This window comes from Oryx dammah, unplaced genomic scaffold (assembly GCF_014754425.2).
Source record: "Oryx dammah isolate SB20612 unplaced genomic scaffold, SCBI_Odam_1.1 HiC_scaffold_18, whole genome shotgun sequence".
Taxonomy (NCBI): domain Eukaryota; kingdom Metazoa; phylum Chordata; class Mammalia; order Artiodactyla; family Bovidae; genus Oryx; species Oryx dammah.
This window is the reverse complement of record NW_024070202.1, coordinates 42,504,829-42,531,057: the sequence shown is the minus strand read 5'-3', so window position 1 is coordinate 42,531,057 and position 26,229 is coordinate 42,504,829. Positions and strand designations below refer to the sequence as shown.

General features: G+C 36.2%; 1 protein-coding gene and 1 pseudogene across 1 annotated transcript in view; one reads left to right on the top strand and one right to left on the bottom strand.

Annotated features, from left to right (window-relative positions):
- The window catches only part of MAGI2 (membrane associated guanylate kinase, WW and PDZ domain containing 2), a 1,493,747-nt gene that overhangs the window by 1,230,662 nt on the left and 236,856 nt on the right, over positions 1 to 26,229 (bottom strand). The gene's annotated exons all lie outside the window — the stretch shown is intronic.
- On the top strand, positions 24,627 to 25,124 carry LOC120878128 (annotated as a pseudogene).

Sequence of the window (26,229 nt, the reverse complement as noted above, 5' to 3'; positions counted from 1 at the left end):
CTTGTGTCCCCCAGGTGGTGCAGCAGAGCAAAAAGCGTGAGCTTCCCACGGTATAAAGAATAGCCTGGACTCCTTCCTTTTCAGAAAGATGAAAGGGATCTTGCCTACCAGGTAATGAGTAAGATTTTTCCCCTTAGAGAAAGTGAGAGAATCTATTGTTTCTAAGGCCATGTTTACATCTTACCCTTGCAGTGGTTGGGGGCGCCTCGACTGTAAAATGGCAATAATGTGTGAACGTGGAAATGCAAAGTCTACTCAAGCAGACCTTGAACTGCCATCCATTCCTTTCAAGTGATGGCGGTTTAATTGGCTGTGTGATGAGGCTGCCTAGGCACCCAGGGTAGCCTACTGTCAAGGGAGAGCTATTTACATTGTCTTTGAAGCTCACCAGAAATGGTGTCAATGCACCACAAGAAGTTGCCCTTTGTTTTTACCACAGTACCATCAACAACTTCAGTTCCTGCTACACAGAGATAACTCTTGACAATTATGCATTCATTCCTGAAAAAAAGAAATCTGTAGAACATTCTGTTGTACCATGTTCCTGTATTTTGAGTTGCTCAGTTCTAATGTAAAGCAAGAGAGGATAAAACCAACCAAAAGCAACCCACCAAACAACAAACATTTTAAAACTATTTAAGCTGTCATCAATATAAAGTATATAACATGCAAAAAAATGTCTCCTAAATCTACAACTAGCATCTTAAATTAATTCCCATTTTTTACTGAAACAAATATTTGTTGCAAAAATTTTAAGGAATTTGAAAAAACTTAAATGAGAAACTATCAAAATATAAATTTATATAGGTAATAAGAATACCACTTATCTCCTACCACTCTCTACTTTAGTCTTTACAACATAGCAACACCAAAATGCTCACACCGCGACATCTCACGTTTCTTTACCTGTGTGTTTTGTTACTTGTTCTGCCCCAGTGTCCCATAGTAACTACCTGGGATACCTAGTTTTCAAAGTTTGTCATATTCTGTGTTCTCTGTTCCCTGGTGACCCCACACTCTCTTTCTGAACAAATAATCACTCTGTTATAACATAGTTGTGTGTGAACACAACTCCATGTAACACATATCTCTATGAAATTTTACTGTATTATTATTTTATAACTGTAAAATTTATTCATTATTTTATATTTATTTCCTCCACAAGACTGTCAGTTCCTTGACTTCATGAACTAGGTCAGATCCATCTTTGTATTTTCATAAATTATCCTAAGTGTCTCAACAGACTAGATAGCTGGGTTGCTGAACTCAACCCTATCTTCTTATTTACTGAAGAGGCATACAGTATACATTTTCGTTTGCTTCACTTTTCTGGGCACAGATGATAAAATGAAAGACAAAAGACAAATAAAAGAAGTTAAAATCTGTACCATATAAATTCCAATTAGCCAGCTTTCATATTTTCTAATTTACTCTATTTTTTATATCATGTTCTGTTAAATATAGTTGTTACACAATTTTCTAGTTGACATAGAATGCCTCAATGCTCCTTTTAAATAAATGCCTATGAAAAGAAGATAAATGAGGATGATGAAATCAATTAATAGCAGAATTTTCTTTTTAACATAAAAAAGCAGTGCTCTGTGACAACCTATAAGTGTTGGATGGGGTAGAGGGTGGGATGGGGTGATGGATGGGAGGGACATTCAAGGGGGAAGAGACATATGTATGCTTATGGGTGATTCACCTTGTTGTATGAAAGAAACCAACACAACATTGTAAAGAAATTATCTTCCAATTAGAAATTTAAAAAGAGATAAATGTTTTTATGTTAAGATCTAAGTAATTAATAATAGTTTAACATGCTTACCTAAGTGTTAACAAGAATAATGACTAAATAGAACAGTCATTAGTGAATGTCAAGCATCAATTAGGGTAGGTTATTTTACATGTGAAATCTCCAGTATGCTAAAGTGCCACGACACATTTCATAACTCTACCTGGCCTGTAGCCACATTTCATTCTACTGCAAGCTCTAACTTCTATTTTTTTTCTATCCCTTCTTATGGTTCTATTTGGGATGCACCTGATAGCTCAGTTGGTAAAGAATCGCCTGCAGTGAAGGAGACCCTGGTTTGATTCCTGGGTCGGGAAGATCCACTGGAGAAGGGATAGGCTACCCACTCCAGTATTCTTGGGTTTCCCTTGTGGCTCAGCTGGTAAAGAATCCACCTACAATGTGGGAGACCTGGGTTCAATCCCTGGGTTGGGAAGTTCCCCTGGAGAAGGGAAAGGTTACCCACTCCAGTATTCTGGCCTGGAGAATTCCATGGACTGTATAGTTCCTGGCGTCACAAAGAGTTGGACACGACTGAGTGACTTTCACTCACTCCTTTGTATAATAGTGTATAATAAATTACATAGAAATAGTTAACGTTAGATATTCTCCTTTCTTCTTGTTTCTATAAAACAGATTAATCACTCTCTCTTCAACTTTTAATCAGCGCTATCTATATTCCACTGCTTCTACTGTGGAATACATCTTTGCTCACATTCAGTGAGTTCGTTTTAGTTGGAAAGTCACTCACTAACTCTTCAAGTAACCATAAAGGTTTTCACCACAGTGTTAAGTATGCTACTGAAAAAAATGGAAAACAGCCCAAATACTTTATAGTGGGGGATGGGTAAGTCACTTGCATTATATGATATGAAAGAATACATATTGATGTATTTGTAATATATTCTTAAGTGGCAAAAAATTGCAGGATGCAAAATGTGTGAGGAGGGGGATGTGACTGAATCTACATTTTCATGTTGGAGAAGACTCTTGAGAGTCCCTTGGACTGCAAGGAGATCCAACCAACCCATCCTAAATGAGATCAGTCCTGAGTGTTCATTGGAAGGACTGATTTTGAAGCTGAAACTCCAGTACTTTGGCCACCTGATGAGAAGTACTGACTCATTGGAAAAGACTCTGATGCTAGGAAAGATTGAAGGCAGGAGGAGAAAGGGACGACAGAGGATGAGATGGTTGGATGGCATCACCAACTCAATGGGCATGAGTTGAGTCAACTTTGGGAGCTGTTGATGGACAGGGAGGCCTGGTGTGCTGCAGTCCATGGAGTTGCAAAGAGTTGGACACGACTGAGCAACTGAACAGAACTGAACTGATTTATCCATCTATGATATAGCTATCATTTACCTCCCATGTATCTATAAAGTTTTAAGACATACACAAACTTTAACAGTAGCTTTCCTGGATGGTAGATTACAGGCAATTTATCTTTTCTAATCTTCCTTATAATGTCTTATCTTTCCATAAGTTTCTGTAGTTAGAGTACATATTTTTTCACATTTAAAAGAATATAATTTGTTTTTTAAAAATGACTCAAGTTTTCAGACTGGGTTCATAGGAGAATCCTTGAGGTTATTATCACATTTATATAACAAAAGGAAAGTACCAGAGTGAAAGGTCATATGGATACTTTTTCTTTTAGTGTGTTCAGTTTGGACCAACAGTAGTGAATACTTGGAAATAAATGTAATACTTGACTACTGTAAGGATTGTGCCCCAGCATGGTTTTGATGAGAGAAGGAGTGGCAGTGATAGGGTGGGTGAGTGGGGTTGGGGAGTACAACACAGGGCCATTTTTGGGATCCTTTGTCTCCTTGACTACCACTACTTAAATACAGTAACCGAGGTTGTGACATTTTCTTTGCTTCATTGCTGACAGTGTACTTTTCATTCTTTTAAAACTTTTTTGGTTAATTTTGTTAGGTTTGGGAGAAAGTGATTCAACCATGTAGCTTCACTCCAACACATAATCCAAGAAATCCATCAGCATATTTTCCTTGAGTTAAAAAAATATAGTTAAAATGTATACACTTTTCTTGTGTGTGTATATACATTTTATGGTATGACTACACACACTGCTCATCATCTTGCTACCACACGTACCTGCTGCTGCCCAGCCCTTTCTTTATATTAGCAATCAAATGTTCATGGGGAAGTATTTTCTGTTCCCTATATGTTCATTCCTTTTTGGAGTTTATCCCCTGAAGAACATAAAGCAGTATTTTTCTGTGTATATTCAGCTACTTCAAAAACTTTTTTCTGCTCTGACAAGGACCATCACAGAAAACTAAGGGTGATAAAAGTCAAATAGTCCACCAAATCAAAAGAAAGGAAACATGGAAATCTAAACTAAATTTTGTAAGGAAATCATATTTTTGTATGCAAAACAGAACTAAAACTTTCTTGCAGTTCTAACTCATAAGACCCAAGGCACAATGTAAATGTTTTACAAAGAAATTTAATACAGTTTAAATACATTCTCTGGACAGATATTCATAAAACATTTCATGGTAATAAGTTACTTCAAACTCTATTTTATTATTCTTCCAATAACTTTGTTTATGGTTGGATACTTTCTCCTTTCATTCATGACATGAACAAGTCTTTTGTTAGGCAGTTTAATCACCATTTAAAGCGTTTTTACTTGGTTGTTATTAGCACCTAAACCAAGGATGTGACTTTTGCATTAGGCTCATAAAGAGTTGTACCTCTCTTTCTCTGTGTGTATATATTTACTCAGCTATGTTTATATATATGTACATATGTTAATAACTTTCACCCTGCTCCTTTGGAAGCATATTCTTTCCTCTGTGTTAGACTGTTGCGGTATTCAAGTGAAAAATGTTAGAACAGAATGAAGTAGTAAGAGACATTTTCTCTGCATCCTGTTAATTCTTCCCCTCATCAGCCAGTAAACAATGGCAGGAATATAATCTAACATTTTATACTTAGTCATTACTCTTTAATTTTTATAGAACAATATTCACTGTTATTTAATATTTACTGTTATCAATTTGTTAGAAACATCACTGGTAATTAACAAATAAAAGCATGTAATGCCAGCTTGTGTTAGATAGTTTACCATCAATCTTTCTTTTCAATATATTGAAATTTTAATTTGATTCTAAGAAACATGTTAGGGAAAAAGGGAGTGACTCTTTCGACTTTGAATGTTGAGCTCTATCTCTTTTTTGGTCACTGATTTTTAGATCTAAGGAAAGGACTAAAACGATAATGATAATAACTTTGAGTAACGTGAAGAAAGAAAAGATAAAATATTCTCTTAGAAAAATTTGGATCTATGAGATGAATGGTATGACTTAAAACATTAACTTCAGTGAATATAGTAGCTTTAGCTAATATGCTGATCTGAACAAATGAAAAATTACTATGAATTCTACACTTTAGTCCCTACCACATATTCATTTCCATTTTTTTTCTTCTAATAGGGTGTGAATTTGAGAAGGAGAATCATAACTATTAGTATTATTTTTTAAGCATTTGCTCTGTGGTAGGCATTGTTCTAAGAGCTTTAATGTAACTGCTGTGCATTTAAACCTTGTAACCAATCATACTGGAGAAGGAAATGGCAACCCACTCCAGTATTCTTGCCTGGAGAAATCCCACAAACAGAAAAGCCTAATGGGCTACAGTCCATGGGGTAGCAAAGAGTTGGACATGACTCAGTAACTAAAATAACAACAATCAATAAATCCTATGGAGAAGATATTATAGTCATTATTCTCATCTTATTGATGAGGAAACTGAGGCACAGCTAAGTATCTTATCTATGGTTCAAAGCAAAGAAGCAGGAGAGCACAAATGCAAACCAGTGTGAGTGGTTTCAGACTCTAATCACTTCATCACTGGAATAGTAGAGTTCTTGGGAGGTCATCTGGACCTTTGTTTGAAGCAGACTTCACTTTAACTAGCTGTGCTACCTTGAGCAAATTACCCTCGCTATGCTTCAATTTCCTTTCTAAAATAGAACAATAATGCCCATCTCATAGGGTGCGCTGAAAAGTAAATGAAATTTCGGATGTAAAATAGGGAGAATAGTGCTTGGGACATGATAAGCAGTCAATAAATAGTAGTCATTATTTATTATTATGGTGCTTATTTCCTCTCTTACTATGGCAATTTGTCTCCTGTGAAAATGACAGTATAATTATGGTTTTCAGCAGCTTTGCTATGAACAACACGCATGAATATTAGGCTTCTGATTTGAAAAAAATTGTCTTGTTTTGGTGTCACCACTGAAAAGGTGGTAATTTTTGGCAGAGACTAGAACTGCAATCTGCAACCAATGTAGGAAAAAGAACACTGCTAGTATGCATGAAGAATGAAGGATGTCTCTACTATAGAAGCTTCTGAAGTTGATCATAAGCTTTAATACACACCTTGAACCAGAGATATTCTGTAATTCCTCTGAGATTTCATGTTACTTTGTACATGGCCTTATTAATATGTTTCACATATTACACTGTAAAGACCTCATGTCAATATTTCTAACTGGTGGTTTTATTCCTAGCACCACATATGGCATCGAGCCAGAGATGGGATTCAATAAACACTGGTGACTGCATTTATTACATAACACTGAGAATAAGTCTGATGGCTTTAGGGACTAATGTTTTCAGTTTAGAGACTAACTCCGCACCCCTGTCTAGCTATGTAACCTTCACTAGTTATTCAATCTAAGCCTCTGTTTCCTTCTTTGCAAAACAGGAATAATTAAAAGATTGCTGTAGCACTGTTGTGAGCATTAATGAAAGGATACATGTACAGTGTTTGGTATTATGTATTACACATGGTGAATGCTCCATACATGCTTCCCCCCCGCCAATTATAATAAATGTGAATGAGTAGTAAAAAGCATCTACATTTTATCACTGTGTTGCAAGATACTACTCTAGGAAATATTTGGATGCAAAATATTCAGTTCATTGAACACCCCTTCTTGCATGTTGCTTGCCATTATAAAGACTGAAATAGCATCCTAATATAAAGTATATTTATAATAAATCTGATGAGACCAATAGTACATCATATCAAATTTTAAGCACATGCATGTGTACAATGTTTGAGGGCTTTTACCTATGCTATGTCATTTACCATATGTAATGTGTAATATTATATAACTAATAGTACTTTCTAGATGATTTTTAAGATATTCTTGATAAAGGAGGATGAGGTCTGTGTTCATGGAAAATGTAAGTAAAGAAATATATATGCAACAAAGAACTTTACTGATAGTACTTTCTTTTGAAATTTTAATTCTGATACTATGATAAGAAATGTATTAAATGAGTTAATATTTGTATAATACTTAGAACAGTACCTGGCACACTGTGTTTAATACTTATTATTAAGTTTGTCAAAAATGACTTCTAGTTAAAAAGCATAGATAGAATGGTTTTTTCTCTTAAGTTAGGATTTTTCACTTTATAAAAAATGACCACAAACAAAACAAATAAAGGTAGGCTTTTTTCTTACAGAAACAAATGATAAAAAAATATATATATAAAACAATCTAATCATTTAATGAAACAGTTACTGGTTCTGCCAAGAGCTCACCTAAATGATCCCATTAGCTTCTGGAAACCTTATATTTAGCATTTTGTTTTCCTTTTATTTCACAGAATTTAGAATTTTAAAGTCGATAATAAAATCTCTTTCAATGAATATCAAGAATTGTTACAAAGTGACCCCTATGCTCTTGATTGATTGCATTCTGCATATTGTCAGCATTCTTTCTTCACTGCAAGTTTTAAATTTGGTTATAAAAAGCAAAGATACCTGTTTACCTTTTAAGATGCCTCAGGGAAAAAGAATGACAAATGAATGAGACACAGATTGAAGTCTTTAGTGTTCATTTTTAGAATGCTTTATATTTCAATGCCTTCACATCAGCAAAGCTTAATTCAAGATAATTTCACATTTTTCCTTGTGCTCAGTTTATGAGGATCTAAATACTGTTACCTTCATAGGCTATTCAGACACTAGAAATCTTGGAATTTTTAGCTGCGGGGCTTCTAACTCTAAAAGTATTTAGCCCCTGAATTTATATTTTTCATTGTCTACACATTCCTATACAAGACTGATGAGACTGACGGAGATTTGCTGCTGTTGTCTTTGTTGCTTAGTCACTAAGTTCTGTTAGATTCTTTGCAACCCCATGGACTGCAGCCCACCTCTGTCCGTGGGATTCTCCAGGCAAGAATACTGGAGTAGGTTGCCATTTCCTTCTCCAGTCTCAAAGAATCAGATACGACTAAATGACTAAGCACAGTACATCCTCATCATGGTGGTGATATGGTGGGAGGGGAGAGCGGGGGCAGGAGTGGGGGCGGGGGTGGGGAGGGTGTGTTGTGTTCCTAAGTCACTACCTTAATCTGGCAGAGCTGGGCTCCTCTGATACATACATACATCTCATCTATGTCATAAACAGGCTTAGTCAATGAAGTAAGAGAAAATTATACCTGAGGGAGAAAAGCTGATCACTGGAGAGAAAAAAAAGAAGACAATATTTTACATAAAACTGATGTTACAGTAAAGTCAGTTTTCCATTTACCATCACTGAAGTTTCTAATGACCCAGACACATAAACAATAACCTTTTCTGTCCGCCCCTAGTAACACAGACACACACAGACAGATACACATTCACTCAGAAACCCAGCATTCTCAATGATGTTTCCATGGTAACCGTTGTAAAATAAAAATTGGGGCTTTTAGAGAACCTCTTGGTTGGCAAGTCAAATGAGGAGAGAAGCTGTTATCAGCAAGAATAACAAAAGACAGCTGATCCTACAGCTGATGTTTAGAGCTGCCTAAACAAGTCTAGATGACCCCAAAACAACCTCCACCATGCCGCAGAGAGAGGTCATTTCCTGCTGTCAAATTATTCGAAATTTTACTAGGCTGAAATTAGCATGTGTCAACAAGCATTCTCTCATTAAAATACCTGAAAAATTCTGAACACAGTACAAAATTAATAGCCATTCACACACATAACTGTGTGAATTATTTCATTGCAGACACTGCTTTTCTTCTAAGGGACACTTGACAAAGAAGGCTCGCCTGAAAAGATCTGAGCTTTGACTCAGTGGAATGGAATGGGAGGCATGGGGCCTGACATTACCATGTAGCTAAAAGTTCCCCTGGAGAAGGCAATGGCACCCCACTCCAGTACTCTTGCCTGGAAAATCCCATGGACAGAGGAGCCCGGTGGGCTGCAGTCCATGGGGTCGCTAAGAGTCGGACATGACTGAGCGACTTCACTTTCACTTTTCACTTTCATGCATTGGAGAAGGAAATGGCAACCCACTCCAGTGTTCTTGCCTGGAGAATCCCAGGGACGAGGGAGCCTGGTGGGCTGCCGTCTCTGGGGTCGCACAGAGTCGGATGCGACTGAAGCGACTTAGCAGCAGCAGCAAGAGTTCCCCAGTGAGTGGTGAGGTGTGGAGAGTGCTGTGAGGAATCTGGGAAGAAGAGGGGCACGACACACATTTGCAGGTAGATGTGTTTCCTCATGAGCTTCCCAGGTGCTGCTAGTGGTGAAGAACTCACCTGCCAATGTCGGAAACATGAGAGACTCCGGGAAGATCCCCTGGGGAAGGGCATGGCAACCCTCTCCAGTATTCTTGCCTGGAGAATACCATGGACAGAGGAGCCTGGTGGGCTATGGTCCATAACGTTGTATGAGGTGTTTCCTCATAGAAAGAAAGATTCATGCAGAATGATTAGTTTTGGATTATAAAAACCTGATGAAGATAAATATTAGACTTTAATTAAACATTTAAAATTAATATCATATCAATAGTCTTTTTAAACTTGTATTAATAGATTGTAGAAACTTAGACTTGGTAGAGCTCAGCAAGATTATGAAGCCTAGGATCCACTATAAATTAAAACAAATCATTTAAACTTTTCTATCTTAAGCATATCAAACATTTTCTTAGCTATTGTCATATCATCTTCTAAAAGAGAAAAAAGTAGTTTAAAATTATTTTTATTAGATATGAATTCTGAGAAACCAAAATTATTTTTATAAATTTTCTTTGGCTTTTAAGATGGTGAAGGAAATGAAGTGAAGAAAGGGGTGCTTTCCCTCATTCTCCTTTCAGTCTGAGAATTAAATATATACAGCCACAGCATATGCCTAAATTATTAAAGCATTGTGTGCTCAGTCGTTCGGTCATGTCAGACTCTTTTCGACCCTGTGGACTATAGCCTACCAGGCTCCTCTCTACATGGGATTTCCCAGACAAGAACACTGGAGTTGGTTGCCATTTCCTTCTTTCTCCAGGGGATCTTCCCAACTCAGTGATCAAACCTGCATCTCCTGCATTGTCAGGCAGCTTCTTTACTAGCTGCTAAGCTCAAACTATAAAATGACTGCTTTTTAATCATGAATAATTTCTATAACTTCTCATAGAACAGAGCAGATTTAACTTATTTTAAAATTAGAAAATAATTTCTATGTATTATTCTTTATAAAAAATGTGAATTGTTAACAAGTGTTACACCACCTATACCTGGGGAGGGCTGACATTTATGAAGCACATGCTATTTGCCAAGCCTGTGGTATGCAATTTCATTTACCACTCACAGCACATCTATGGAACAGATGTATAGCAGGAAACTAGGGACAGAGAGGTGTTTGTAGTGGATAATACATTGGTGCTGCCATTGTTACCACTTTACATCAAGGGCTACTTGAGGTAGGAACTAAATGTCTTAATTTTTACTGTTACTTGAGTGAAATTGATAATTGATTTCAATGAATAGCTTTGATTAGGAAGGTCATGTTAATAATGGTCATGTAAAAAATATGAAGAGATACTCAGATTAGAGATTTCATCACAGACTTTCAAAGTTCTTTAAAATTTACTATCCCCTTAGCAGTGAGAGTTAGAAAGAAATGAGGAAACTAGTAACAGAAGGGAAAAAGAAAAACATTAAGTATCATGCAAGTGGTGAAGAAAAGTATTTTAAAACCCTTCAAGATTAATTTGTAGTTCATTAAAAGATGTCATATTATTTTGAAATTAAATAATTATTCTAAATGGAGAAGAGACAGCAACTCATTAAGATCAATTCTCCCGAAACTCATAAGTTTATATTATTTAGGACAAATAATCTTCATTAATGAAGTCTCCTGATCTATGAATGCACACACATACCACTATAAAAATAATAATATACATCTGAACAGTTTGCTTCTAAGATTGCCTCCCAGAGGAAAGCCTAGTACCTCATCATTGAGTTACTCAAGCTTCTCAGGTTGAGTCATTAATTCGTTGGATTACATGGATCCTGGACCATGAAATGCATGCCATGTCATCCTTCATTTGCTCCTCATGGAATCTCTGCCTGATATGCTTTGATAGAAGAGGAAAATAAAAAGACTCTATATGTCAGTTTGGTGCCCTATTTTCAACTCCTAGGTAAGCAGTTACATAAACAGTGGTCCCTCTGTCCCTTCCTAAGACTTGGTACTTGTTAAAGGGCAAGTCTGAAATAAACTGCAGTTCTATGCCAAGTCCTAAAGCCCCACGGTAACATCAGGGTGGGAAAACTAAGTTGATGACATGTATAAGATTGAATTACAGCAAATTTTATAATACTCTTCTGTAGTTGGTCAGAAGCTATTTTAGAAACTCATGCATTGAGTATATACATTGGTATATACCTATATACTACATGGCATCTATGATCATGAATAATTAACCTAGAAAATTATTATTTTTTTTCCATAGCAAAGCACTTTATTTATTTATTTATTTTATTTTACTTTACAATTCTGTATTGGTTTCGCCATACATTGACATGAATCCACCATGGGTGTACATGCGTTCCCAATCACGAACCCCCCTCCCACCCCCCTCCCCACAACATCTCTCTGGGTCATCCCCGTGTACCAGCCCCAAGCATGCCGTATCCTGTATCGGACATAGACTGGCAATTCGATTCTTACATGATATTATACATGTTTCAATGCCATTCTCCCAAATCATCTCACCCTCTCCCTCTCCGAGTCCAAAAGTCCGCTATACACATCTGTGTCTTTTCTGCTGTCTTGCATACAGGGTCATCATTGCCATCTTTCTAAATTCCATATATATGTGTTAGTATACTGTATTGGTGTTTTTCTTTCTGGCTTACTTCACTCTGTATAATCGGCTCCAGTTTCATCCATCTCATCAGCAATGATTCAAATGTATTCTTTTTAATGGCTGAGTAATATTCCATTGTGTATATGTACCACAGCTTTCTTATCCATTCATCTGCTGATGGACATCTAGGTTGTTTCCATGTCCTGGCTATTATAAACAGTGCTGCGATGAACATTGGGGTACATGTGTCTCTTTCAATTCTGGTTTCCTTGGTGTGTATGCCCAGCAGTGGGATTGCTGGGCCATAAGGCAGTTCTATTTGCAATTTTTTAAGGAATCTCCACAGTGTTCTCCATAGTGGCTGTACTAGTTTGCATTCCCACCAACAGTGTAGGAGGGTTCCCTTCTCTCCACATCCTCTCCAGCATTTATTGCTTGCAGATTTTGGGATCGCAGACATTCTGACTGGTGTGAAGTGGTACCTCATTGTGGTTTTGATTTGCATTTCTCTAATAATGAGTGATGTTGAGCATCTTTTCATGTGTTTGTTAGCCATCCGTATGTCTTCTTTGGAGAAATGTCTATTTAGTTCTTTGGCCCATTTTTTGATTGGGTCATTTATTTTTCTGGAATTGAGCTGCAGGAGTTGCTTGTATATTTTTGAGATTAGTTGTTTGTCAGTTGCTTCATTTGCTATTATTTTCTCCCATTCTGAAGGCTGTCTTTTCACTTTGCTTATATTTTCCTTTGTTGTGCAGAAGCTTTTAATTTTAATTAGGTCCCATTTGTTTATTTTTGCTTTTATTTCCAGAATTCTGGGAGGTGGATCATAGAAGATCCTGCTGTGGTTTATGTTGGAGAGTGTTTTGCCTATGTTCTCCTCTAGGAGTTTTATAGTTTCTGGTCTTACATTTAGATCTTTAATTCATTTTCAGTTTATCTTTGTGTGCGGTGTTAGAAAGTGATCTAGTTTCATTCTTTTACAAGTGGTTGACCAGTTTTCCCAGCACCACTTGTTAAAGAGATTGTCTTTACTCCATTGTATATTCTTGCCTCCTTTGTCAAAGATAAGGTGTCCATATGTGTGTGGATTTATCTCTGGGCTTTCTATTTTGTTCCATTGATCTATATTTCTGTCTTTATGCCAATACCATACTGTCTTGATGACTGTGGCTTTGTAGTAGAGCCTGAAGTCAGGCAAGTTGATTCCTCCAGTTCCATTCTTCTTTCTCAAGATTGCTTTGGCTATTCGAGGTTTTTTGTATTTCCATACAAATCTTGAAATTATTTGTTCTAGTTCTGTGAAAAATATCGCTGGTAGCTTGATAGGGATTGCATTGAATTTGTAAATTACTTTGGGTAGTATACTCATTTTCACTATATTGATTCTTTCGATCCATGAACATGGTATATTTCTCCATCTATTAGTGTCCTGTTTGATTTCTTTCATCAGTGTTTTATAGTTTTCTATATATAGGTCTTTAGTTTCTTTAGGTAGATATATTCCTAAGTATTTTATTCTTTTTGTTGCAATGGTGAATGGAATTGTTTCCTTAATTTCTTTTTCTACTTTCTCATTATTAAATGTATATAGGAATGCAAGGGATTTCTGTGTGTTGATTTTATATCCTGCAACTTTACTATATTCATTGATTAGCTCTAATAATTTTCTGGTGGAGTCTTTAGGGTTTTCTATGTAGAGGATCATTTCATCTGCAAATAGTGAGAGTTTTACTTCCTCTTTTCCAATCTGGATTCCTTTTATTTATTTTTCTGCTCTGATTGCTCTGGCCATATCTTCCAGAACTATGTTGAATAGTAGTGGTGAAAGTGGACACCCTTGTCTTGTTCCTGACTTTAGGGGAAATGCTTTCAATTTTTCACCATTGAGGATAATGTTTGCTGTGGGTTTGTCATATATAGCTTTTATTATGTTGAGGTATGTTCCTTCTATTCCTGCTTTCTGGAGGGTTTTTATCATAAATGGATGTTGAATTTTGTCAAAGGCCTTCTCTGCATCTATTGAGATAATCATATGGCTTTTATTTTTCAATTTGTTAATGTGGTGAATTACATTGATTGATTTGTGGATATTGAAGAATCCTTGCATCCCTGGGATAAAGCCCACTTGGTCATGGTGTATGATCTTTTTAATGTGTTGTTGGATTCTGATTGCTAGAATTTTGTTGAGGATTTTTGCATCTATGTTCATCAGTGATATTGGCCTGTAGTTTTCTTTTTTTGTAGTATCTTTGTCAGGTTTTGGTATTAGGGTGATGGTGGCCTCATAGAATGAGTTTGGAAGTTTACCTTCCTCTGCAATTTTCTGGAAGAGTTTGAGTAGGATAGGTGTTAACTCTTCTCTAAATTTTTGTTAGAATTCAGCTGTGAAGCCATCTGGACCTGCGCTTTTGTTTGCTGGAAGATTACTGATTACAGTTTCAATTTCCGTGCTTGTGATGGGTCTGTTAAGATTATCTATTTCTTCCTGGTTCGGTTTTGGAAAATTGTACTTTTCTAAGAATTTGTCCATTTCTTCCACGTTGTCCATTTTATTGGCATATAATTGCTGATAGTAGTCTCTTATGATCCTTTGTATTTCTGTGTTGTCTGTTGTGATCTCTCCATTTTCATTTCTAATTTTATTGATTTGATTTCTCTCTCTTTGCTTCTTGATGAGTCTGGCTAATGGTCTGTCAATTTTATTAATCCTTTCAAAGAACCAGTTTTTGGCTTTGTTGATTTTTGCTATGGTCTCTTTTGTTTCTTTTGCATTTATTTCTGCCCTAATTTTTAAGATTTCTTTCCTTCTGCTAACTCTGGGGTTCTCCATTTCTTCCTTTTCTAGTTGCTTTAGGTGTAGAGTTAGGTTATTTATTTGACTTTTTTCTTGTTTCTTGAGGTATGCCTATATTGCTATGAACTTTCCTCTTAGCACTGCTTTTATAGTGTCCCACAGGTTTTGGGTTGTTGTGTTTTCATTTTCATTAGTTTCTATGCATATTTTGACTTCTTTTTTGATTTCTTGTGTGATTTGCTGGTTATTCAGAAGCGTGTTGTTCAGCCTCCATATGATGGAATTTTTAATAGTTTTCCTCCTGTAATTTAGATCTAATATTAATGCATTATGGTCAGAAAAGATGCTTGGAATGATTTCGATTTTTTTGAATTTATCAAGGTTATATTTATGGCCCAGGATGTGATCTATCCTGGAGAAAATTATTGATAATATTGTCAAACTCAAATGTAAAAATAATTGGGAAAAATAAACAGCATAATAAAATATCATTCATTGGGTTATACTGACAGCAGACAATACACCTACTCAGAATTAATCAACAAGGAAGGCAATTCGAAGAAAAAGTACTGAGTTGAATTCAAATTTCCAAAGTGTCTGTTTTTACATCTTGAAAATAGGGACAGATACAATCAATCCCTAGTTTTTTTTTCCAAGTCATCCTTCCTGCTGTCTGTCCAATAATATGGGAAATAAAATCCACAGGCGATCAGAACACTGTGGCTAGGTGTTCTAAGAGACGTTGTGGAGAGAATCGTAGTCTTGTGCTGCGTTCTGAAGCATAGATACTTGCATATGTGGATTGTGGATATAAGACAGCAAATAAGCTGTTACGGTGAGTTTGACATGTAAGGAACCAAGTTTTTTAGTACTAAAAAGCATGTTTTTTAGGCAGGCACAATCATACTGTGAAAGGCTTGAATTCCAGCCTAATCATATGGTTTTTGTTTTTTTCTCTAGAAATAATGATGAGTCATTGAAAGTTTAATGCACGGTGTTTTATAAATAGATATTTTATGAAGCTTAATTTTGTAGCCATTTTAGAATGAATCAAAGTATGCAAGACAAGGATAAGATTCCAGGCATAAAATGGCTAACGTCTGGAATGGGGTATTAGCAGTGGCAATTACTTTAAAGGAAAAAAAATCCATTTGGCAGTATGTGATAAATATAAAAACACTAATAGTTCCATATCAAGTGCATTTTCCCCAAGTGTTCAAGATTAAGAACAGTATCTATGCTAAAGCTCTATATGCAGGTCAGGAAGCAACAGTTAGAACGGGACATGGAACAACAGACTGGTTCCAAATAGGAAAAGGCATACGTCAAGGCTGTATATTGTCACCCTGCTTATTTAACTTATATGCAGAGTACATCATGAGAAACGCTGGACTGGAAGAAGCACAAGCTGGAATCAAGATTGCTGGGAGAAATATCAATCACCTCAGATATGCAGATGATACCACTCTTATGGCAGAAAGTGAAGAGGAACTAAAAAGCCTCTTGATGAAAGTGAAAGTGGAGAGTGAAAAACTTGGCTTAAAGCTCAACGTTCAGAAAATGAAGATCATGGCATCTGGTCCCATCACTTCATGGGAAATAGATGGGAAAACAGTGGAAACAGTGTCAGACTTTATTTTTTTTTTGGCTCCAAAATCACTGCAGATGGTGACTGCAGCCATGAAATTAAAAGAAGCTTACTCCTTGGAAGGAAAGTTATGACCAACCTAGATAGCATATTCAAAAGCAGAGACATTACTTTGCCAACAAAGGTCCGTCTAGTCAAGGCTATGGTTTTTCCAGTAGTCATGTATGGATGTGAGAGTTGGACTGTGAAGAAAGCTGAGTGCCAAAGAATTGACGCTTTGAACTGTGGTATTGGAGAAGACTCTTGAGAGTCCCTTGGACTGCAAGGAGATCCAACCAGTCCATTCTAAAGAAGATCAGTCCTGGGTGTTCTTTGGAAGGACCGATGCTGAAGCTGAAACTCCAATACTTTGGCCACCTCATGCGAAGAGCTGACTCATTGGAAAAGACCCTAATGCTAGGAGGGATTGGGGGCAGGAGGAAAAGGGGATGACAGAGGATGAGATGGCTGGATGGCATCACCGACTCAATGGACATGAGTTTGAGTGAACTCCAGGAGTTGGTGATGGACAGGGAGGCCTGGCGTGCTGTGATTCATGGGGTTGCAGAGTCAGACACAACTGTGCGACTGAACTGAACTGAACTGAACTGAACTGAACTGAAAGCTATATTAATGAGAATAGAACAACTATTAAATATAAAATAGCCCACCCACTTTTTAAAAGAGTGTTATATGAAACTGTGGATGAATTGAAGCTATCAAGTACAACATGCAAAAAACATGCAGTCTTGTTTTAAAGCAGTTTAGTTGAAGACATGCAAACCAAACAAATTAATATCCAAGGAAAAGACATAGTTCTTTTGTAACCTCATACTGAATAGCAAGGTACACAATGGAATGAATTTATTGAACTATTTAGTTATCTAAAAAATATTTTGGTAGCAAGTGTCAACGTTCCTGAAATCCAGAATTTAACAATTTGAAAACAATAATATATTTAAAAGGTCAGAATGGTTTTCAAATGAAGCAGTGTTTTGCTAAAGTATTTATAAACTCTGAAGAAGCAAAAATAGAGAATCACTGAGTCATACACTTGGAAAGGTCAAGGATGATAAATTGTATTACAGGAGATTTTATTAAGATATCTAGCTTAATCTTGTCTTTCAATGCAATAATTCAGGAAGGGCTTTCCTAGTGACTCCGTGGTAAAGAATCCACCTGCCAATGCAGGAGACATGGGTTCGATTGATCCCTGGTTCAGGCAGATCCCATATGCTGCAGAGCAACTAAGCCTGTAGACCACAACTACTGAGCCTGTGCTCTCGAGCCCTGGAGCTGCAACTACTGAGCCCATGTACCACAACGACTGAAGCCTGTGTGCCTAGAGTTCATGCTCTGCAATGAGAGAAACCACCACAATGAGAAGACTGCACAGCACAACTAAAGAGTAGCTGCTGCTCACCACAATTAGAGAAAAGCCCATGCAGCAATGAAGACCCAGCACAGCCAATAAATAAATAAATGAAAAACATAAAAAATGTTTTATTTTAAATCATTCCTGACAGATGGTCATAGAGATTCTGCATAATGAAAACCAGTCTCTTACACTGGACAGTTCTAATAATTAGGTCCATTTAATTTTCTCCCCAAACTGTCTCCCTCAGTATCTGTATAACAGTCCATTCTGGTGCTGGGGAAAATGTAAAACAAGATTATTCTTCCTAATACATGATAGATCTTCCATATTCTAAATTTATCTTTACTAAGGATTTTGTTAGAGAAAACATTTATGTCCAATTCTTTATTTAAAGGAAAATATTTTACTATAATTCTTTCCATGAGAAGCACAACCAAAAGTGAGGGAGATTGTATGTTTACACTTTATACGCTTCATGTATATTATTTAATTTTCCATCAAAACAGATGATAGATCCTGGTTTTCATTTTTAAACAGATTTTTAAAGTACATTATAAGTTCATTATCAATCTTAGGAATTTATTGAAATGCTTTATTTTTTCTTTGCTTTTTTTAGTTTCTCAAGCTTAATTTCCAACTTTTCAACCAATTAATATTTCACTGATGATATATACATGATTATATACACTGTGTTACTCTAGGGAGGAAACATTTAGTGACCACCAACAATACTCCAGGGACATTTTATATGTTGTTTCATTCAACCCTCTTAACATTCTAATCAGGTGGATACTATGATATAAATTTTACAGACACAGAATTTGAGTCTGCAGAGGTTAAACAATTTATCATAATGATCACAGTAATATGATTATCATAGTAATAAATGGTAGCTCTGATAGGCTCAGAATCTGTTCTTTCTGTTACAGCAGATGCATATGATAATGGCATCTACCTCACAGGGTTGTTAGGACAATTAAACAAGTTGTTTGTCCCTGGTGCTAGTGCTTGACCGTCTTAAGAAAGTACCTGCTTAGCTCTTCATAGTAAAGGTCTTCTTCCTAGTGAAATCTACTTAGCACAGACCATGATCCTGGGGAGTGGGCTATCTAATTCTTTAGAAAGTGTTATCAGTAAACATCTTTTGTTTTTTTTTTTTCACCTGCACAGTATCCTGGGATTGTAATACTGGAAGTCTCGGGTATGCTCTGCCAGGAATAGATCCTATGGTAGGATCTTGGACTAAGAATACGAAAATGTCCAGCCTCATCTCGACACCAAAGCCTCCTTCCACCAGTTCAAGCTTTGCCCTGACACCTCAGACAAAATGGAAATATGAGCACACAACATGACTGCTTAAAATCTCCCTATCTGATTTGGAACAAAATCTGAGTTTCTTAGCGTGGAACAAAAAGTATTAATCTGGTCTTCGCCCACTCTTTCCGTGTCTTCATTCTCTCACCGTGCTCCTGTAATAGTAAATTGTGAGTACCTATGTGGTTTCACACTTTTGTCAGCTACATCAAAATATTCCACATAGGGCCTATCGATCCTACTCCGAGATATTTATCTAAGAGAAATGATTTCTAGAGAAATTAAGACAACATAGATTCACACAAAAACATGTACAGAAATGTTTACAGTGCTTTATCCATAATCTCCAAGACTAGTAACAACCAACATAGCTATTAACTGGGGAATGAATCAATAAGCAGAGTAAATCCATGCCATGGAATACGTATTAACAAAAGGGAATGAGCTACAGATGCATGCAACCACGTGAATGACTCTCAAGTGTGTTATGCAGAATGAAAGAAGATAGATCTAAAAGACTGTAATACTATATTGCCTTATTTATATGGTATTCTAGAAAAGGCAAAATTATAGGGATAAAACTGGTCAGTGGTCACTACAGACTGAGGCAGAGGTAAGGAATTGGCTGTAAAGGGGCAAAAGGAAAATTTATGAGTTACAAAAGGTTCTAGATTTTAACTGTGGTGATACTTACATAACTATCATTCACAGAACTGAATGTCTAAAACGAATGTTCTGTAATTTGTACCTTAATAGACCTAACACTTAAAAATCACATATCTTTCAATTTTGTCCAACTCTTCATTTCCTTTTTGAATAATCTTTTTCATTTTTGGACAACTCTTGCCCATCCTTTAAATCTGAGCCTTAAGTATACAGTCCCTTGAAGAAATTATCCCTGAACTCCCACCCTAGGCAATCTGGGTTTTTCTATTCCCTGTGCATGTATCTGTCTCTTTAGATGTATAATAATACAATACCAGTATCTCATACTGCAATGTCAGCTGAACAAAACAAAGTCTTATTCATCTTTACATCCCCAGGGATTCAATGCAATATAAGAACTGAACAAATGTTTTTTACTCTAACTAAAATTATGTTTGGAACTTTGCTGCTTCTAAAATAGTAGTGGAAACTATAGAATGTACTTAACTCAAGTCTATCTGACTCTTGCATAAAGTTTGCTTGCATACTATAAATAGCATAATAAACTTACTACTACAGTTTTTTTTCTTATAATACAATCCTTTAAAACATTTACACAGATATAATTATAGGGCTGTTCTAGTCTGGTTTATTTTGCAAATCTTTGCTGGCAAAGTATCTGTTAAATGTATGCTAAATACAATAGAATAAAACATCTCTGAAGTTGTAAAATATATTATTTACAGCAGCTAGTGTTTTAATAGTTCTTTTGCTTTTATTATATTTTGAGCAACTTTTAAATCTCAATTTTTGCAAATGTGTGCATATAAAACAATAATGCTCTCTGGACCAAGGCAACTGATAACTCTCATTGGTCAATGGCACATTTAGAGGATGAGGATAATCCATGCAAATTAAACTGCTCAACTGAGCCTGTTTTGTAACATTCCAAATTGCTTACTCTATCTTCTTTCCTGAGACACAAAACAAATTTTATGGCCTGATTGTAATGCAGTGCTGTTGGGAAAATAGTTATTATGAGATAATTATATCCCAACAGAATTTGAGGCACTTGGCTGCTCTTGGTATAGAATGTCACCTGAGGGGTGAGATTTCCATAACCACTTATATTCTAGCAGATCTGTTATTCTGATTCCAACCTGTTCTGTTTTCAGGCATTAAGTTTATGAAATGATGTCTATCAATCAAAAGAAAAATTAACAGAAAAGTGGAAATTCAAGTTGAACTAAGATTATGAATTTAATGCCTAAGACATATTAATTCTCAGGTAAAAAAAATGAAAGAATATATTTCTGTCAATAGAGTTTATAGAGTGAGAAGAAGAGACAGATCCTGCAATGATTATACCATCATGACAGTCACAATCTCAAATTACAATATCATCAGTCCCTTCATTATAGAGTGGTAGATAGGGACCAGAGCTATTGCAGCACTGAAAGGGAATATTTAGGCACTCTCATGCCCATTGCATGCAAATGATGTAAGCTACATATTTGATTTCCCCAAATGTATAATTTCACCTAGTAATGATGATCACTGAAAATTATAAAACCCATAACAAAGAGTATGAAAAATGATTCATCATGAAAACTACCAAGAGATATAAAGCTTTGGAATAAAAATGAACTTTAAAATAAAACAAAAATAAACATTGAAAGAAAATAGGTTAAGCCATTTTGTTCACTGGGTTTAGATCCTTTCCTTTTTCCTCCCTCCCTCACTTCCTTCCTTCCTTCCTATTTCAGTGATCAAGGATCAATGATGAAGTCATAGACAATCTCCTTTATCTCAAATATACTCTCAGCTAATAGTATTATAGAGAAATTCCATTTTAGTTTTAAAACAGATATAGTAACACATACTTTTCTAAAAATTTATCCAAGTCTTACATGATAACACTGCTTTGGAATCTGATTACAAATAAATCAAATAATTAGTAAATATTTAATTTATAAGTGACCACTAATTAAAAAGTTAAGTGAAATTACTTAATGAAAGTTAATTCTTTCATAATGCCTATTTTATTTTTAAGTCTCAAACAGTATTAGGAATGTTCTTTCATCTCTGAAACGGCTGTGAGGAAATTAAATTCTACTAAAGAAAGTAAAAATTTTGAAAAACATTTATTTTCGCACTTAAAATGGTCATATATAATCAGTTGGTTAAGTATCCAATTTCAGAGTTCAAATGCAAGCTGCTACTAAAAATAGCAATAAATAGTACGAATGTTCTTTCATGCAACTGTAATTTGCTGTCTATTATCAATAAGCTGTTATGGATAAAACCTCCAAAAAGTGGAATGGGTCATAAACAAAAAATAAATGCATACAAAGTGGTCGGTTCTGCATGACTCATTTGAGGATGAAGAATGATACCCTTCCCCCATAATGTGATTTCTTTTCACCATGTATTGTGTTGTCCTACTCTCAATATATTTCATGGCAGCAACATCTAATGGTGCAATGAAAATGCAAACATTTAATTCTTTCTGCCAAGTATTCATGGCAATAAATCACATCACACATGAAACAAAGCTTGGCAAGCAATTTGCTATGCAGCTAGTAATATTCAATTTTTGTTATTATATACTCTTTACTGTCCTTATTTTGAGCTCATTCTTTGGCACATGATATTTTACTCCAGTGATGAAAATATGAATACAATGATGTATCTTCTTTCTTTGATGTATATATCTGTTTTTATTTTTGGTAAAAACATATAATTTCAAGCTACATCTGACATACAGCTCTTAACTACTAGCTTACAGACTACAAGTAAATTAGAAAAGAGATTTGGATCTCTTTTTATTTCTGATAGAAAATTAAATAATCAAATCCAAATTATTTAGGAGTGCTTTTTTTAAAAAATTCAAAACTCTGTAGCTAGATAATAAGTTTCTTCTTGACTTCTCTCCCTTTATTCTTCCATCATCTTTCCCAGTCTAATATTCTAGACCCTGTCACAAAATGCTGTTTCACTACCTGTGATACAGTTATATCATGTGTGTGTTAAGTCGCTTCAGTTGTGTCTGATTCTGTGTAGCCTGTCTGTGGCAAGGATACTCCAGTATTCTTCTCCAAGCAAGAATACTGGAGTGGGTTGCTATGCCCTCCTCCAGGGGATCTTCCCCATCCAGGGATCAAACCCATGTCTCACGTTTCCTTCATTGGCAGGCAGGTTATTTGCCACTAACGCCACCTGGAAAGCTCCAACTATATCATATGTTAGGGAATCAGGACCACTGAAGTAAAAAAAAAAAAAATTGTGCTTAATGTGGCCAAGGTAAATCTGTACCAGTTGCAGCCTCTTCGTAGAAATGTTAGGAAATACATTGCTGTGATTATCTTGTCTTAAATGGCAACCCACTCCAGTGTTCTTGCCTGGAGAATCCCGGGGACAGGGGAGCCTGGTGGGCTGCCATCTATGGGGTCGCACAGAGTTGGACACGACTGAAGCGAATTAGCGGCAGCAGGAAAAATAAGGAAAAGCGAATCACCATCAAGGATGTTTATCTAGTATAAGTAACATTTTAAGAACAAACAATTTACTCTGCGTTCATTAATAACTGTCAGTGTGCAAAAGAATGTTTCATGTGCTGAACTGATTTGACTTAGTTTTTTTCAGGACAAAAGTTAGTTGGGGACCCATTAGTGGTTACATCAAGGTCTGAGAAGATTCATTCTTACCTCCTTCTCATCATTCTAGATCTGAGCAGAAAGAAAGAATCCCAGATCTTCAGTTCAGTTCAGTTCAGTTCAGTCACTCAGTTGTGTCGACTCTTTGCTACCCCATGAATTGTAGCACGCCAGGCCTCCCTGTCCATCACCAACTCCCGGAGTTCACCCAAATTCATGTCCATTGAGTCGGGGATGCTATCCAGCCATCTCATCCTCTGTCGTCCCCTTCTCCTCCTGCCCCCAATCCCTCCCAGCAGGGTCTTTTCCAATGAGTCAACACTTCGCATGAGGTGGCCAAAGTATTGGAGTTTCAGCTCTAGCATCAGTCCTTCCAAAGAACACCCAAGACTGATCTCCTTTAGAATGGACTGGCTGGATCTCCTTGCAGTCCGAGAGACTCTCAAGTCTTCTCCAACACTACAGTTCAAAAGCATCAATTCTTCGGCGCTCAGCTTTCTTCATAGTCGAACTTTCACATCCATACACGACCACTGGAAAAACCATAGTCTTGACTAAACAGACCTTTGTTGGCAAAGTAATCTCAGATCTTCACAGGACTTTAATTCAGACTGGCATTTGTAAGAGGTTGAGGGACAATAGATGGGTGCTATTGTTTCCTTCTGTGTCCACATCACACTAGAAAATAGACTTCTCTTTAAAAGTCTTGGCAATTAATTCTGTTTATTTTCCATGTGGCTTAAAAAACTAGATGAACTGTTTCTATTAATATTTCTTGTGAGCATTGTTATAGACCTGAGACAAGGCTTTTCAAGGAGTATACAACTGTGATTTTTTTGAGCCAAACATAAAACTTGCATCTTAGATTAGTACTAAACAAAGGAAAAGTAAAAAGCAGAAAAATCATTTACTGTTTGTGTGGCTTATCCATAGTTTTCTTCAAAAATGTTTCTGGCATGGTATCTCACTATCTTCAAAGTAAAGGAATTTGCCTTACTCCTCTCCCCTTAGCTATTTATAAAAGACTATATATGCTCCTAAGAAAGTAAAAGAATAAAATAGAGTGATTAGCAGTGAAAAATAAAGAGTATACCATTTTGATTCACTATCTTTCCCCTAACCTCCAAGGGGTCAGCACAGAAAAGGAAAAAAATGAGTTAAAAACACTTTTAGATTTTGAGTCCCCACGTGTGTGTGCCTAATCTCAGCTGGTCTGCCTGAGACCACCTGAGTGCCAATCCTAGTCCCCCTGTGGCCCCATTTCTTCTCCAACAAAATGAAAGAAGCTATAATAAACCAGAGGAAACTTGCCAAATTGCAGGCACGACAGTGCATCGTTGGGAAAGGAACTGCTCACAGAAAGAAGAAGGTGGTTCTTACAAATGCCACAGAAAATAACAAAAAGCTTCAGTTCTCTTTAAAGAGGTTAGGGGTAAACAACACCTCATTTGAAGAAATGAGTATGTTCACCAATTAAGGAACAGTGAGCCACACTAACAATCTGAAAGTTCAGGTATCTCTGGCAGCAAACATTTTCACCATTATAGGCCATACTGAGACAAAGCAGCTGACAGAAATGCTACCCAGGATCTTAAACTTGTCGCAGACAGTCTGACCAAGAGACTGACTTAGACTTAAGGAGACTGACTGAAGCTCTCCCCAAAAGAAATCTGTGGATGGAAAAGTACCACTTGCCACTGGAGAAGATGATGATGCTAAAGTTCTAGATCTTGACAAGAATTATGACAAGACTTCCAAGAAGGAAGCAAACTGAATTGAGTCAACTTCTGAAGAAGATAAACCTTGAAGAAGTTATTAGGAGCTGCTATTTTATATTATGACTGCTTTTTAAAATTTTGCTTATGGATCTGATAAAATCTAGATCTTTAATATTTTTAAGCCCAAGCCCCTGGACACTGCAGGTTTCTTCAGTTTTTGCTTATATACAATTCATTCTTTGCAGCCAATTAAGCTAAAGAAGTCTGGGGCAAAGGTCTGATAAATTTTTTGCCTAGTTAAAAAAAATTTTTTTTTAGATTGGCGTTAGTGCTGATCCAGAAAAAAACTGGGACCCTTTCTCATACTAGTTACTTTTATAAAACTTAAAATAATAAGCATAGAAGAAAACTATAATTTAAAAGTTATTTCTATCATTGCAAATTTCTGTTATCAAGAGGGTCATTCATATGAATCAGTGTTTAATATAATTGATCAAGTATCAGATTCTGGGCTCCAGTTGCAGAGAGAGGTAACTGAATTCTTAAATAGGCCTGTCTGCAGTTCTTGATGTGACTTTTTCCATAATTTCTTTGGTTTAAGAAATTTTATTTGAAAGTTATTCTGAGTCATTGTTCTAGTCCCTAAAACACTTAAAGTTGGTACTTTGTCCATCTTGTTCATTACTGTATTTTCAGCTTCTCAGTACAAGGCATATAACTGATATTTGATAAACAGTTTTTTAAAGGGAGGATGATGGACATGTTGTAAATTAACCAAGTAAAAGAATGCTTTACCAGCGAATTAAAACTGAACCACTGGAGATATCGAACCGGTATAATTTTTTATCTTAGAAGGAAAGATTATTCATTTGTTTTCATTTGCCATCAGGATCCCTCCCCTTTGCTACTCTCCCATCGACATAAGCTCATACTTTAAGGCCTAGATAAAATTATTTCTTTCTTTAAGTCATTCTAATTCCTTCAGCTAAAAAACGTGCTACTCTGTATTCTCATGGAACTTTCTGTTCACCATAGTAAAAGAGTACTAATAATACCTAACATTTACATAGACTTCATCATGTCAGGTGCTATTCTAATGCCTTTAGCTTCACAACAGTCCTCTGAGGTAGGTACTTTTTAGTGACAGAGCTGGGATTTGAA